The 16,465-nt window shown below is 38.8% G+C and overlaps 1 long non-coding RNA gene across 2 annotated transcripts; it reads left to right on the top strand.

Annotated features, from left to right (window-relative positions):
* The first annotated feature begins 2,230 nt into the window (after window positions 1–2,230).
* Window positions 2,231–13,662, top strand: LOC112983484 (uncharacterized). 2 transcript variants are annotated; one of them, XR_010392836.1, is made up of 4 exons: window positions 2,231–2,398; window positions 4,857–4,950; window positions 7,900–11,477; window positions 12,726–13,662. It is a non-coding gene; the product is annotated as an uncharacterized LOC112983484 (long non-coding RNA). The 2 variants fall into 2 exon arrangements; XR_003259236.2 differs by lacking the exon at window positions 12,726–13,662 and having other exon boundaries at window positions 7,900–12,491.
* Window positions 13,663–16,465: the final 2,803 nt, after the last annotated feature.

Raw genomic sequence — 16,465 nt, 5'->3', positions numbered from 1 at the left:
TTTTCAGATATTGAGCACTTATTTTTAGCTGAAAACAAGTGTTTAGCTGAAGGAAATCCCCAGCAATGGCCAGGATGCTGCATGCCTGGGGAGCATTTCTTTAGGATATGTCACTGAACTGGCTTGGCTTGATTCTTTGCTTTGGGAGATTTACCAATGACAAGCCAGAAGCCAATACTATTGTAATTATAGGTCTCCAGTCAGTCCAGCAATGGCTCACCAGCATTGGCTAGAGATTTTATGTTCTATCAAAAATGGCTAATTTAGGGTATCAAAAAAAAAAAAAAAATTGCTCACATTGCACAAAAAAGTCTCCACTATTTGAGAATGAAGTATTCTCCCCTCTCCCATCAGAGCTAATATAGCCAGAGCTGATAAGTACCCAGACTACACTTATGAGACAAATCTTGGCTGTCTATAGTTAAAGTGACCAGAACTTGCCTATTGGTTTAAGTACTGCCTTCTTTTTCCTCTCTCATTATAAATGGAGAATTTTTTGTGAAGCCTATCTGCAAGTTAGAGTTTCAGTCACAGCCACAAACTCTCTATACTTTCCAGCAAGCTGTAATGTTTGTTTCATGTGTTTTTTTCTGGCTACAGACCACCGTGCATGTTTTAGCACTATCTGGCAGATGCTGATGAATTACAAGTTCAAGTGCACATTGGCACAGATATGAGGGAAAGCTCCCGTTTGGTTTTTCTGCTAAATGTGTTGTTTTACATAACTTTGTCACCTAAGAACATGCCTTGTTCTGTGCAGTCCCTCAGCTTGGAGCACTTGTTCGAAATGACTAGCAACAAAACCAGTGCCAGAAGGTAACTCCAGAAAAAGAGAGCCTTTGCTTCTGCAAATTTTAAGTTCCTAACCTATTTGAAAAAAGATGTTCTGTAGGATTTTTTTTTTTTTTTTTTTTACTAGTGTTTGTAACATTACAGCTAAAGCAACAGCAGTGTCTTGATTGTAAACTTGAAGTTTAGCCACAACAGTTGTTATTCCATGAAGATACAAGCTTTGGCCTACATTGATTTGGAACATGTCTCCCTTTGCTGGAGATGGTCATGACGCTTTACATGCTTGTTAGTTTTAATGAATTTAGAGTCTGCCCATTTTTATCAACATTTTGGGTATTATATGGCACCTTCATCAGACATGAACAATTTGACATAGGTAGTTGACTTAAACTGAGAAGATATGAAGAGGGGGAGACAGACCGGAGACATGAGAAAAACAGTTCTAATTCATACTCTGCCACATTGACAAGTCAGCTTCTGCCTGCTTCTTGTGCCTTTTTGCGTGTTACCTTAACACTGGTGCTCAGAAGGCTAATTTGGGTTTGCGCCGCAGCTAACACAGGGACCTAGACTTCTCCTGGACACTGCTGTTCTACTACTAAAGCATATCCAGTTATTAAAGCTAGAGTCCTAAATGAAGATGTGCAGTTTGGAAGCTGAACAGAATTATTTGTTTTGGGGGCTCAGGCTTTTTTTAGTGCTATATGAGCATGTGATTTTTAATACAGAGCAATATCTTCCATCAGTCAGACCTCCACAGTCTCATTGCACTTCCATAGAACCTGCATTTATTTACCTCACTGACAATCTGGGCTTTCCAGAAACTTTGGGAACTTCAGTAAATAACAAAACCATTCAGGAGAGATACATTAACTCATATTCAAAACTATATGCTTATTTAACTCTGCTAGACAATATATTAAGTAGTTTTACTTCCATGCAAGTTCTAGAAAGTTGCTTTCTACGCCATAAAAATCAAAGAAAACACACAGTTAAGACAGTGGCCAACAGCATTCTGTAATATGATTCCCTAATGGTATCTTTAACTCAGAGCAACTGAATATCCAGCAAGTTAAGAGGTGTATAGCATATTAAAGTCTATAAATACCTGTTCAGAGTGCAGTTTAGAAGGAGAAAAGCATGTTCTGGGCTCTTGATTTTTACCCTGAAGACTCTTCTCTCCAGAAGATAGTCTTAAGCTCGGGCTCTTTTGTATTCATAAGCCTTCTTCTGCCATTCAAGCTCCCCAGTAGCTTTCTGATTTGTTTCCAAGCACAGTAGGTCTAGCAAGACAAGTAACCTCTAACAGCTCCCTGTGTAAAAGTGGCCCTGCCACTGTAATTCAAGTATCTTTTATACCTTCCTGTCTAGAGGTGACTTACCTGCCCCACCAGTCTTTCCCAATTACCACTGAATCATTCCATTGGCTGCAAGTGCACTTCCACTCTGGGCTGGTTTCTATGACAAACAGGGCAGGCTGGAATGCTACTGATAAGGAATAGCACTACAGAAAACACACGCTTGTATTGTACGCTGTATGGAAGTGTTGATGAGAAATGTTTATTTGTTTGTCTTCTCAGGCCTGGGCAATACCTTCTGCTTTCTGGTAAGGTCTAACAGTTCTTTACCTAGTTTAAAACTATTTTAAATTATTCTTTAAAAGCTAGTCCAGTTTTAAATGCTCTGTGCAAATATACTGGCCACATTTTCACAGGGCAGCAAATGTTCTGAAGAAAAATTTCAGAATATCTAAAAATGGCAGTTTTCTCTACTTCTTCAGTAGGGACAAATAATTTGAAAATGCTCTAGATTAGTAACAGAAACAAGATTCTGACAGTCTGCTTTCTTGTGACTGTTTAAAAAAAAAATGTTGTAATAGAAAACTCCAGTAAAAGTTGGAAAGCCTGAAAGCCATTTATAAATCAACTGAGCCACTCTGTACAATCATGTCTGCTTCAAGATCCTATTGAATTGTTCAAATTAACCCTGTATGGATTGTTACAGAGAAGAAATTTCATTCTTTACAGCTTTTGGTAGTATTTGACATAGAAAAACATGATTCGACCTGTAAATTTCTAATGGTTCACAGGACATCAGACCATGGTCCACAAAAATGAAATAAAAATATATATACTCACATGCAGATAAGGAAACAGATGTGGAAAATAACAGCAATGGACAAACATTCAATGTTTAACTTAGTTTTTATCTGCGGCAAATAAAAATACCTTTCATTGTCCCATTTCTCAAAAAAAGACACAGGATGGTGTGTGGATTTTTTCAGGGCGATATCAGGAAGTCCTTTCTTAATGAATTGTTGAAAAACTTCACTATAAACATGTGTGGAACCATGTTAGTCCGTTGGGACAGGGAAGTGTCTAAATCCCATAGACTTGAGTGGTAATTGGATACATCTTGCTTTGGCTGTTGAATTCCCTTACTTCAAGTAGTGCTGTTCAGTTTTAGACAGCTGAAATCCCAAAGTAGGCTTTTAGGAATAATAGAAGTGTGTTGAAATTAGCAAAGTTTTAAATTCGTTTTAGAATTAAAACTAGGTTTATCTGATGCTTCTACAGCTAGAAGTATCTGCTCTAGAGCATTGTTCCTCAAGCAAATTCAGATGAGTGCCAGGGGTTTCTCTGGAACACAAACACATCAATGGAGAGCGCAGGTTAAAAGAAAACTTTCGCAGATCTGCATCTCAATGCTGTCTCTCTCTCAATGGACTGTACATACTGCTTAGGAACAATAGCAATCCATACACTACACCGAGCATCCAATGCCAGCATATTGTACTCCCCCATTTATTTATACTGCTTTTCAGGCATGAAAGAGGATGGGGGCAAATGGTGTCTACAGCTGACAAAGCAGGATATTTGATGAATGGATGTAAATCAGATTTTTAGAAGTCCTGCTCACTTAGTCACTTGCATAAGTACTTTGTCAAATTTGGCTCAAAATTAACCATGTTTCAGTAACAGAGCCAGTTCATAGCTAATGCTGAGAAACAACAGTCCTTAGTTTGGGTATAGCTGAGATCCTCTTGTGATGTAGTCAGTGGAACAACACTGATTCACTTTTTGATAATCTTGCCCTCTTTCATGTTCTAAAGAAAAAGACACATGCACATTTTAAACTCTTTATCCACTGACAAGACTAGGCCTGTTAAACTGCAGTACCAGCCACAGCACCATTGCAGACTACTGGACATGACTGCCATTTCAAAGCTTCAGTTTTTCTGATCTTGCTTTCCCACTGGCCTCAATGTGACTAACATATGGAACTGGGTGAATTCAATCCAGAAGCTGAATGCTGGGGGAAACTGGGCCTGTTTCACACATGCCTGCACATACCTACCTTGGCAAGGGTACTCTAGGTATGCAAGACACTGAGTGTGCCGAGACATCACCATACTGGGATGATGATCAGGGCTTTGCTTCCAGGAGTGAGTGGGAGGCAGTTTCACAGTTATTTTTGTCTTCTGCTTAGAGGAATATACTGAGCATGTCAGGAGCTGCAGCTGGTCTTGGGTGGATGCCAGAGGATTGGGAGCTGCCAGCTGAGGGAGCACATATTATCATGTTTGCACTTAAAGATGCAGTGGTACTAAGTAGAAACAGTTACTTCATTAACACTGTTATTCCCTTGAGCTTGCAATACACATGCACACCTCAGGTGCTTCTGAAAGCCATTCTCTGTGTACAAATGTGGGGGTGTACAAACAGCAGTCTGAAAATACTTGTTCTAAATTGACTTTTGCTAAGCCATGCAGCAATGAAGATTATGTGGCTGGAACACTAGGCTGAGACATAGGAGATATGTATCTCTGCTACAAACAGTGTGACCTTGGGCAAAACAATTAAGTTCCATGAGCCTCTGTTTCTCATCTGCAAAATAAATAAAAAAGAAATTGGAATGATAATTTAGATGGGAACCTGTGTGGGATGGAAATTATCTAGCGCATAGGGCTGGTCACAGTGGCTCAGATGAGGGACCTAACTAAGCAGGATCCCACCTGCAGCAAGCTACTGCAATTGAAACACTGAAGCTTTCAATTATTGCAGGACACCCATCATCACATCTCCTTATTTTACTGGCATCAATAGCCTTTGTCATCTCATCCAGGACTGCAGGTGAAGTGATGAAATTTTCTAAAGGGTATGTATTCTTTTTTTGGGGGGGGGGGGTCAGGAAAGTTTATAATGAAAAAGGCTATTTCCAACAGCAGCTACCAACTGGTTGAGAACATGACCATTTAATAAGTTGCAAGACAGGCTCCTTAGTGCTTAAATAAGCAAATATAGCACAGAGTAATAAAAACAGACCACTGATTATGGCTTTAGGGTTTTTTCTTAGCTGGTTCCCTTAAAGCCTAATTCTTTTCATTATTCCTGCAGTTCACCACAGTAGATAAACTAAAACCGCCAAATAAAGATGGCTGAAAAGAAACACCATGCAATGAGCAACATGCTTACTCTGATCCCTCTCTCTTTTCATCCAAAGCTAGCCAGTTTCTGGGTATGCTACCTCTTGTTTATGTTTTGGCTACTGTTCATAGCTTCTTTCCTAATTTGTCAGGCTACCGCCCAAGGCCCTGTGTGAAGCCTCAAAGGGCCTTCATACAGCTTCTCATGCTGCATGAATGCCTGCAACATGTTGGTAGAACCTGAGAAAGCAGTTGCTGTAGAATCACGGAGGTATCCAGCTGCCCGGACTCAACCTTTGCAGGACAAAACTCCAAGTACAGTGTGTTATTCTTGAATAGAAGAGACATTTCTGCTAGGTTCATGGAGCTACACCTTACTTTGTGGGAAAGAAGAAGGGTATGACTAAGGATAGATAAGCTTGTTTTAACTAGGCAAGAACAAACCTAACTCAGCCAAACACCCTTGCACAGCATGGAACAGGAAGTCTGCATAGCATTAAATGTCCACATTTATGGAAGATTATGTCAATTATGTTTTCTATTAGCCCTTAAGTTCATGCACCTGCTCCTAAGCTACTGAAAGCCAGTGAAAACATCCCCCTCTTGCCTCAGCTTCTGTGAATTTTGGCACAGGTCCAGCTAAGTAGCTGATATGCTCATCTGTTAATCAGATAGAAAAGACATGGACAGACACAGTAGTGACTGAGTTTTCCTGCAAAAAATTCCTTGGCTTCTGGCTAACATCACTTTCTGATCCTAGTGTTCCTCAGACTCAGGAGGCCTGGTGCTCTATGCAACTAATGCTCTAGGGTGGTAAACAGCATCATTAAGTGATGTTTCCCATGCTAACTCATGGAGCTCTTTTATTTGTCTGGTTTCACGTGCAACTAGCTGCCTAACCAGGTGTTCACTCTAAAGTCTTATCATTGTTGCAGTAGTTTGCACCAGGCTTAGACTGGAGTACTTAAATTCTGAAGCATATATTATGCACTGTCAGGAAAGAGTCTTGGTAAGTCATCAGATATGCTAGCCGTGAACTCCCTATGGGATACTCCTAATACAATTACGTTTGTCCCTCTCTAGCTCTTTCTAATAGACAGTCTCAAGACCCTTCACAGGTATGATGAAGAGCCTTCCAATAATCATGTTTATCAAAGGTGTTATCTCATTTTACATTTAGGGAAGTTTTGTGGAGTATGGAAAGCCCAGATAGCAATGAAAAATGCTGCTGTAACCTCTGTGCAGGGACAGATTCCAGGACAAGCTGTGTTCCTTAACATAGTGGAGTGATTTGCCAGAGCAGTGGGAGAAGATTTTAAACAAGAGGTGGATTGGGAAACTCCATCAAAGTTGTGCATGACCAGCACATGTCCACTAAGGTAGCTTGATACACATGTAGAGAGAAACTGCTCCTGTTAGATAGAACCACACATTCTGTCCTGTGCATGATGCCCATCTTTATAGACCAGGCCAAATCCAAGTTCTGGAACCACGTGCCTCTGCAATTTATCTCACTGAAACTCTGGATCTACCTGGCACCTAACTTTGCACTGTTCCTCATTTCCTGTAGTCACCAGGAAAACACCATGATTAGATAATCATTATAAGGTATAGATGCAACACAGCAATTTTCCAGATACTCAATAACTCTTGTGACTATTACTCTTCAGCAGCTTGAGGCTGTATGATTCAGCCACTCATGGCTAGATTCTCAAATAGCAGGAATAGCAGTCATTCCCTGGATATAAAATCAGGTCTTTTCCCTATCCCATTATTTCTGAAGGAGTAAGTGACTTAGACCAACGGCCAAACTATGATCTAACAAATCATTGGTTTGGAGGTAGTAAGATGTGCCCAAGGACTGCAATGCCTGCTCCTTTTGATGTTGTAAGTGGTTTAAGTGCAACTGGGTTTGGAATATAGTATATGTAAAGTTCATGGGAACCAAAGTAGTTGCTCTCTTGAAGCATGAACAAGATGCTCTTCCCATGAACTGGCAAGATAGCTATTGCTGCAAGCTCTAGAATAAGTCAAGAGGCAGCTACAGTCATAGTAGCTTGCTGATGAGAGAAACAGGACTGGAAGAGTTAGCAATAGAAGCAAGGGGGCGGGCAATGTTAAGTTCTCACCAACACATTATTAATTGCTCTCGTGATTGTTCCACAGAGGCCATGTTCCTGAAGTGTTACTCACTTCCGGGCCCTGTGCAGTGACATGATGAACTTGGGAAATGGTTGTGATGTCAGAGATGAGGAGTGAATGTCTGCAGGGCCACCTTGCTTCTCCAGTGACTTCTTATATCACAAGCCACCTGCCCTCTGCTGGCTAAATTCTCCCCTTCCACATTTGAACTATGCTCAATGTGAGTTGCATCTACACAGCAGAACTGATGTCTCACCCCTCACACCCATCAGAGCACATCCTATCAGAAAGAAGGTGCTGGGATGCTAATGCATCTGGCCTGGAACATTTTCTGGTATACAAGACCTCGATTCCAGTGTGTACCTTCCCACCAGACCAAATGTATTCTGATGTTGATGGTGATGAGGGACAGGTTTCTCTGTGGTGTCTGTGGTAAGTGCTCACACCCTGAGATCTCTGGTTTCTCTACTAATACTAATCTTTTCAGGTTATAAATAGTACCGTCTCAGTTAACTCCTTTTGCCTTCTTCACCCTGCAGGAGTCCACAGACTCGGAAAGGATCACACTGATAAACCTTCTCAGCAATCTCCAAGATCAAGCATATCCCTCAGCTCTCTACCTATTTCTCTGTCGTGCTCTCCCCACACCCTTGAGTGGCAGTGCATGATATGCTGCTTTTTTTCTTAGAGCCAAAGGTCTGTTCCTGGAAGCTGCTAAGTATCTTAATTCTCCACTGAGCTCAGTGTAAGTAGAAGCTGTGTAGCATAGAATTAGGCTTAAAGAAAATAAGTATGAAAAGTCTGGTGTACTTTCTCAGTCCTCCATGCCATGTGTTAGACACTTCTGGGAAGTGTGTCTCTACTGCTGAAAAGACTGGTCCATGACTTCAGTACTGGGCATACTGGCTAGGCTAAAGGGCTGCTTTATTAGCACTGTCTAGCACCTCATGGGCTCTGCTCTACTTCTTTCTACAGATAAAACTGTAAAGTAAACACAAAAGTTTAAAAGCTCTAGAACCAGATTCTGCACTTTTTCTTCAGTGACTGGTAAAAGATGTGGATAATATCCAAAGGTAACTTTCAGGGTTGTAATTTAGATTAAAACTAATACTTCAAATGAATACTCAAATGCATAACTGATACATGAATGACTAATCCCATTAACTTCTTTACACTTTTTATGGAAGAAAAGTTATATACTGAGAGATCTGGTATTTCTGATAGGAGGGGAGAAACATGGGGCTTTGGTTTCTCAAAAGCGAAGAAAGATTTCTCTCTGTCTTGCTTTTTTGATACCTTCTGTAATTAAGAATTCAGCAAAAAAGATATTGTAACAAGTCTTCGCTATATGCTTCTTTTTATTTTGAACATCATTCATGTTTATTTTACATGTTCTTGAAACAATACAAATGACATACACCTGCCTTCCTCACCCAACAGTACATACTCCTTCATGTTTCAAATGCAGTACAATCACAATGCTGAGTTGATGAGAGAATTACAGTCCTGGAAACAGACTGCAATGTCATAAAAATAAGATCTTGATGCCTGATCAGTGGGATAGATGGTGCTGAGCCACTAACAAACTGAGTCACTTCAGAAAGGATAAATGAAGCATTTTTAAGAGAGATAGGTCATCTCCATGGGTTTTCTTTAAACGACAGAACATCCTACTTGGTCTTATTATTAGTAACACATAAAGTGCAGCAGTTTTTATTTTGTTAACTGTAGTGCTCAAAGGTGGTGAGCTCTAAGACACACAGAAAGCCTTGGCACGTCCGGCAGCATTTACAGTGAAATAGAAAGGAAAAGAAAAGCTATTTAATGCATAATCTCAGAGATCAAACACATGATAGGCTCCAAACATGTTTTGTTTGGATATTATTTTTTGTATGGAGCACTTTGATTCAGAGCTTTTGACCCCACTCTTCCCCCCCACCCCCAAGGACCCACCTCGAAGAAACAAAAAATCAACACTATTCTTCAAGCTTATTTGTTTATAACAAAATGTCGCCTGTTACAAGAGACCTCTTTAAACTAATGCTGCTGACTTGGTGCTGAGGTAGATTAAAGTACTGCTATTCAATGTGCCATTGTGAATGGGATAGCCTCAACAAGCGGGACATCACAAATGTCACATCCTAGTGGCAAAAATTATATAATACAGATTGTACAACCATAAGTAGATGTCAGGAAAATTTCTGGTTCCTCTGTTCACTTCCTGTCTCTGCTGGGATATACGTAGCTTGCTGGCTTTAAAGCCCTGGATAAACATACACGGCCTCATCTCTACCACACCCCCAGATGGTGGTGAAGGAATACATGTTAGGGAACAAAAGACAGGTTAGTCTAGGGATTTGGAGTTCCCAGCATCCATGATAGCTGCATTGGCAAACAGTGTATAACTGGAACAAGCAGCTGGCAGAAACTGCATGCAGTGCCAAGGCCTGTGAGACCTCTGTGCTGTGGAGCTATGGCACAGGTGAGCGTATCAGAACCATGATTAGAACATACATTCCTGATCACTCATCCCATGCTGACTTCTCAAGACAAAATGTTAAAAATCACACTGTGGTGAGCATTCACATTTTCATAAATTGGCAAATGAGTTCCTTGATTTGCCATATTCTTGCTTATGCCTTTCCATGGATCTAGTTTATTACTTTTCCTTGCATAGTCTTTATGAACATTCAGAAATTCACTGAACAACTTTTTTATTTATTTTACTCACTTATTTGTATTTACTGTCAACAAAGCAATATTTAAATACTGCTGCATGTGGGGATGACAAATTGCCTCTGGACCCAGAAAACTGGAGATATGAAGTGACAGATTTATTAGCTGTTAAATAAAAGAAAAGGGAAAAAGAAGATAAAACATTGTATCTTTTGCTTATTATAAGGCCAACATAGGGTTAAAAACATTCCAGAGCAGAGATCAGATGAGCAAACTCCTGCAGGTGTGCCTGTTAAGTAGGTGTTAATTTAGGAGGAGCTAGGAGTGGAGTATAAATTAGAAAGCCCAAAGCTTAGAAATTGGTGGTGGTAGGGTTGGTGTTTCTCTGATCCCTGAGGGAGTAGTGCTAATAGGGAGTGTCAGAAGATGAACTTGAAGAAAGTGAGTTGTAGTTGTTTTTTGACATCTGTTAATGTGTTACATGTCAGGGTCTGATTTGCAGCCTGGAGATTAGTGGTGAATTCTCTTTATGAAAGCTATGTTACAGGGCACAGTTTTCTGGAAGATAGTACAATGTTGTTATGGCTAATTCTTCAAAAAGTATTTCCCATCTAGTATGGGTATTGGGTAGCTAACCTTGGTGAACAGCTTATTTTTATGAGCCTCTCTTGCCACAAGCTAAACTAATTTAAATCAAAATGTAAGCTTTTATGCTAGTAATGGATTTCCCTTATTATTAAAGACAACAGCTTAAAGCTGAATTTGTGGAAAAGGCTGGGAACTCAAAAGCAAGGTTTTATAAGAAGAGGTAATAGCTTTTACTAGACAAATTCTGTTAATCTTCTAGCTGTGAGAACAGCTGAAAGAAAGTTGCCCTGGGCTTTAATGGTGAGATCTACAGCACAGACATGTGAGGCTGGGGGTCATGTGCTGCTATTCTTAAACTATGGGGAATAGTTACTTTCATGAAAATGATAAAAGCAGAAGCCAGGCTCTCTACTCTTTCTGCAGCTACATTCATGCCTTCTGAAGTGTATTGCAATTTTCCTGGGTATGAGAAAGGCATTTAAAATTATCAACTGCTTGCTTAGGAGAGGAAAATGCAAGCCCTCAGGGCCTGCTTAATAAATGACAAAAACCTAAAGCTCAATAAGCCTGTAAGGAGGATAGCCATTAAACTACCCTGTTTCAGTGGCTGCGATATAAGCCTCTTTAGAGGAAATCCTGTTGTGCAAATCTGTTTCCTTGTTACTTCCTTTGCTTTGTTTTTTCAGAAACAGTCCATCTCTCGAATGCTGTAAAGGACAGAGGGAACTAAGTTTTTGTTGTTTCTTGATTTATTTTTTGCTTGACATTTCTCTTGGGTCCTTTTGATAATTTGAAGAGCAAACTTGTTCCCTCAAGAGTCTCTAATGCTCTTTCTGCTCACTCAGGAAAATCTGTAAGTATTGAATTTTGAGTTGTTTTTCCTGTGACTCAGGAAGTCTTCTATGAACAAAACGCAAATGTGAAAGAGCTCCTGACAAAGGAGGAATGCATTGAATCGTGACAATGCATAAGGCAGGGGGAAAATAGAGTAATTTGCATCAGTCCAGATGAAGAATTTCAGGGGGAGCAGGGGAAGTTTCCCCTCAAAGTTTTGTAAGCTGTGCAGCTCTGATAATTGCCAGATGTGCCTGGGATGCCTGAAACTCTATTCTCTGGTGCAAACGGGAAAATGAATTTGCTTCTGTGTAGGTGGCCATACACTTCATGTATTGAAAGGAGTGTGACCTTTTCTGTTAAAGAATACTTCTCCCTCTTCTCCTCCTGCCCCTTCTCCCCCTCCCTCCACAAATAAATGTTTCATTAAGAATGGTAAATATTTGTTTTTCTACTTCCTACTTTTCTGTACTTTAACAGATCTTTGTATATAAAGATACTGCTACATCTTTATAACACAAAGAACATTAAAGGAGGGGAAAATACAACTCTATTATTAGTAGTATAGTTTGCTGAGTAAAAGCTCTGCTACTATAAAACAGTTCAACTGATAATGACGTCATAAATGCATCCTGATTCTCTTCCATGCCCATATATAAATAGCTTAAATGAAATGGAAAGCCAGATTCCCCTGATGTTATAAATCAGCTGACAGTAAGTTAGTGGAGGGAAAAATACTTTTTGTTTACATACAGTGGAATTTCTGAATCTTTCATTCAGTATTGTATTCATCTACTCAAAGTGATTACATCCACAGACTAATTCTGTGTGGTTTTTTTGAAGTAGACGTCTTTGATATTTAGCACTGGACAATCTGCTTTTGAGGTTGTAGGCCTTCTTGGCTCAGTTACAGATAGGTATTTAGACTGAATGAACTGAATAATATTTATCATCTTAAATGTATAACCTGAAATTATGGTTCCTTTCTAAAGAAAAATATAAAAGTGCGCACTTCTCATGTGTTAACTTTCAATTATTTGAAAGGTCTTTTACATGTTTAAAAGTCACACCCTACACTTGTCATTTATACAGTGTCAAGATTTCAAAGTTGTATGTCAGCATTTATCTGACATAAAAGGCACATAGGATTATTGCATGGCAGTATGGGAAAATTTTTTTTAACAAAATTACCTAAAATATGCTTTAATATCTAAGGTTCTATCATAAATCTAGAGAAAGCTAACAACATTTTGATTTTTACTTTCAGAAATGAATGGTCCAAAACCATTCTGGTTGGAATTGAGTCTTAGATTTTGGGTAAGTCATGAAGTAATGACATTCAAGTTCCTTCCAGCCTGGTTATTTTTGCTAAAATCATATATCAGGCAGTACTTGTCAAGTACTACCCATCAAACAGAATATCATTTACCATCCAGTATGCATTGTCTGAGTCTGATTACAAACAACTTGCATTCTAAAAACAGAAAGCCTGCTTTTCCTTAATATTAGTGTAAATCTACCAGTGGACTTTTGGCATTTAATGCTGATTTGAAAGAGAAAAGGCTTAAGCCTTCCTATTATTGCTTTGATCAAAACCAGACCATCTAAACTGTCAATAGGAAATAAGCACTCCCCAGTGAAGGGGAACACCTTGGATATTTCAGATGTTATTTAGAAGTATTGGCTGGCAGGGCAAACTGTCTAATAGATAAAATGCCAGAGTAGATTAAAGATCATGACCAATCTGGGGCAGTTTAAGTATGAGAGTGTACATACAAGAACTGACACATTAACTTAGTAGTGGGTCAGATGATTGAGAAAAGTTGTCAGCATGGGTATAGATTGCATTACAGGCCACAGGACTCAATATTCCAAGCTTTTTTTCTTAAGGAGATACAGTATTCACTGAAAGAAGTCACTGGTCAAAGTCTCATTAGTCTCATCCCCATTCCTGAAATGTATCAAAGCATCCTTTCAGAAAGCAGATGGTAATTTTCTGTGCCTTGGATGAAAGGCATCAAGTTACATGCCAGCTTGCCTTTAGCAACTTTACAGAATGTCTTCATGGATTCTGTAATAGTTAATTGCTGTATAAAATAGGAGTATCCTCTAATTTTCAGTTTCAGCCATTTTACACAAGTCCTTGTTTAGGTTCTTACAGATGGTTAGCTATGCAACATGCAAAGTGAGAGTACTTTTGCTTTCTCTCTTATTGGAAACCTTGGTAACTGCCTCAGCTAATAGTTAAAAGCCACAAATCATGAAGTCATAAATGACAATGCTTTAGAGGCAGTTGGGCAGAAAGAGACAAGGCAGGAAGCTGAATACAGAAATCTAATTAATACAAACACTGCAAAAGCAAGGCAAGACTTAAACTTGTTGGATGCTGAAATAATTCCTAAACATAGCAGAAACAGTGCAGTTTCCTTCCAGCTATACAAACTTCTAGGGATGCAGCAATATACCTGAAATACCCTACAGAGAAAATGGATAATGTCATCTAAAAGTGTTTTGTTTTCCTTTCTCATAGGCTGACAATAGAGTTGATATGTTAGACCTTCCCATTAAGTCACATTCAGCAATAGTAGTTTTGGTTTTGAAACAACTTGTAATTCTCCCTGTCTACTAAAGGAATGTTAATTTTGACACGTTTTCTGCCAAGCATGCAAAAGAATATGTAACTGTTATATAAAAATACTGCCAAGTAATGACTGCCAACATCATTTTGAAGAGATATCTGGTCATGTTACATGAGAACCTTATTAAACAGAGCTGAATGGAATAATTCAATATATGTCATAGTTTGCCTAGTAGCTTGCACTTTTTCCACACAAAGGATGAAGCTTTCATTTATTTCCCACTTTTCCCCCACCTTCAGCTTGGAAAGATGGATACAAAAAGCTGCCTGAATGCCTGAACTGCATGTTCCATTCATTTACTTGTTGCTTTGTGCTGATGAAATAAGTGTTCATGAGCAGCAACCTAGTTTTGAAGGACCTTGCTTTAGTCATAGTGATGCAGCAGCAATAACTATGGAACTAGCTGGTAAAGCTGGAAAGACAGATATTTATTGTATCCATTTTTTGCCAACTTCTACAATTTTTTCCAGCAATTTTATTTCATAGAAGTGCTGGACTCTGAATTAGGCAAACAAAACAATTTAAAGCTCTGTCAGGGTGCAGAATTTTCTTCTGCCTTGTAAATTAACAGGTTTGTTGAATCTAAGTTCAAAACTCTTAATTTCTGTCTTTCCTTCCTCCATCTATAAACTTGAAAGTGGCACATCTTGTCCTGCACAGGCATATATTGCAGTGAAAAGATACTGAGTAATTGATTATTGAGAGATAGAGTAAGTCTTGGTATCGTATCAACTACTAAACTATTCATAGGATTTAAATTGCAGCCTCTTACATGTATTGAATCTGTTAGACAAATAATTCCAATTGCATTGTCACACTATGTATTCAGCCATGTATTCCATTTCGTGAAAAACTGATAGAAGGATGGGCTGGGGTGGGAAGGGATCACAAAAATTACGAAGCTGCAGAACAAATTCTGGGTGACATATTAGCCAAGCAATGTAAACCACAGAACACAACAAAGAAGCATGACATGTTTTTCCTGGCTATGAAGTCATTGTAAGTTTTAGAGCTAGTGAACAGAACAAAAAGCTGTGAGGGTTAATTGTTGAAGACATAAAGATGAATATTTTGATATTGGCAAAGTAGTGCTTTTAAGTCAAAATAAATTGTTATACTACAATTTTGTGCATTTTCCCATAAAATAACTTACAGAATCCAAAGTTATTAGAGAATTTCTTTTAGCCATGCTGCTAACAGGCAAATTATATATCTTTGAAAACACTATGTAACCACAAGTGAAACTAAGGTTAACAAACAATTTGTTTGTGGTTTCTGCACTTTAACTACTCTGCGTATTTCTTCATCAGAAGCTGCATTTCATGTATCATGGAGACTTGCACACAAATGAAGAACAGAAAGCAAAGATGTCTGTCTACCCACTTTTGCATTTTCTTATCTTTTTAGCAAGGTGTACTGAATATGTTCACACTTTGTGCAAGAAGCTCTAGGACTGTCATATCAAAAGTTCAGTGGAAGCCTTTTTTTTTGCTTTCTGCAGCCTTATTCTCAAGTAGTGCATTTAAAAGAAGTCTTTCTCTGAGATTTTTGGTTTTGCTCTAAGGCATTGCACCTAATTTAAAAAAAAATGCACAGCAAGTTGCAGTTCTCTTGAGGTATCCAGGTTACGAAATTTGTAAAGGGCTATGTTCAGCTCTTCATCTGCAAAGTGACATAAATATTCAGCCAAACTGAATATGAATTTTATTGGTAAATATTGTCATTCTACTCACAGTCAACAAATTAGTTCCTTCCTTCCTGAAAAAAATATCTCCATATATGGTCCAGAAGAGAGCAACTTTCAAGAAATTTAAATACTTTGAATGCTTTATTTAAAATTATTCTATAGAATTGATTTCTTTCCTCAAATGGCATTTGACATTGTGTATAATCTTTATAGTTTAGACCTGTTGCAAAATATAGTGTAATATATTTTTCTTGGATCACATTTTAATTCACCTTTTCAAGAACTAGAAAACTGTTTTGTATGAAGACTTTGATTTCAGGGCAGAAATGCAGCTTTTTATCTTGCCTTCTGTTTCAAGCCCTAGTTATGCCAAGAGCTTCTACCCTTTCTGCTACATTTCAGCAGTAATTAATTGGGCTGAGACATGATAGTATCAGAGTACGCTTAGGTAAGCAACTCTACTGGTGTGTGTCATCCTTTTGGAAGTGAGCATTGTCCTGAGCCTTCTCAGTGCTTCCTTTATTTCTTTGAAATCTCAGCGTTTATCAGGAGAGTGTTATCAGGATGATGCAAGCAGATGGTATCAAAGTACTTGTATAACATATAAAGCGCTGAGAGGAGTTTGGGCATGCTGTGACCTCCTTCCACCCCTTCTTGATAAATCTTTAATAAAATATTTGA

This window comes from Dromaius novaehollandiae, chromosome 24, assembly GCF_036370855.1.
Source record: "Dromaius novaehollandiae isolate bDroNov1 chromosome 24, bDroNov1.hap1, whole genome shotgun sequence".
Classification (NCBI taxonomy): Eukaryota; Metazoa; Chordata; class Aves; order Casuariiformes; family Dromaiidae; genus Dromaius; species Dromaius novaehollandiae.
Note: the sequence above shows the minus strand (reverse complement) of the source record. Positions and strands in the feature narration are given on the sequence as shown.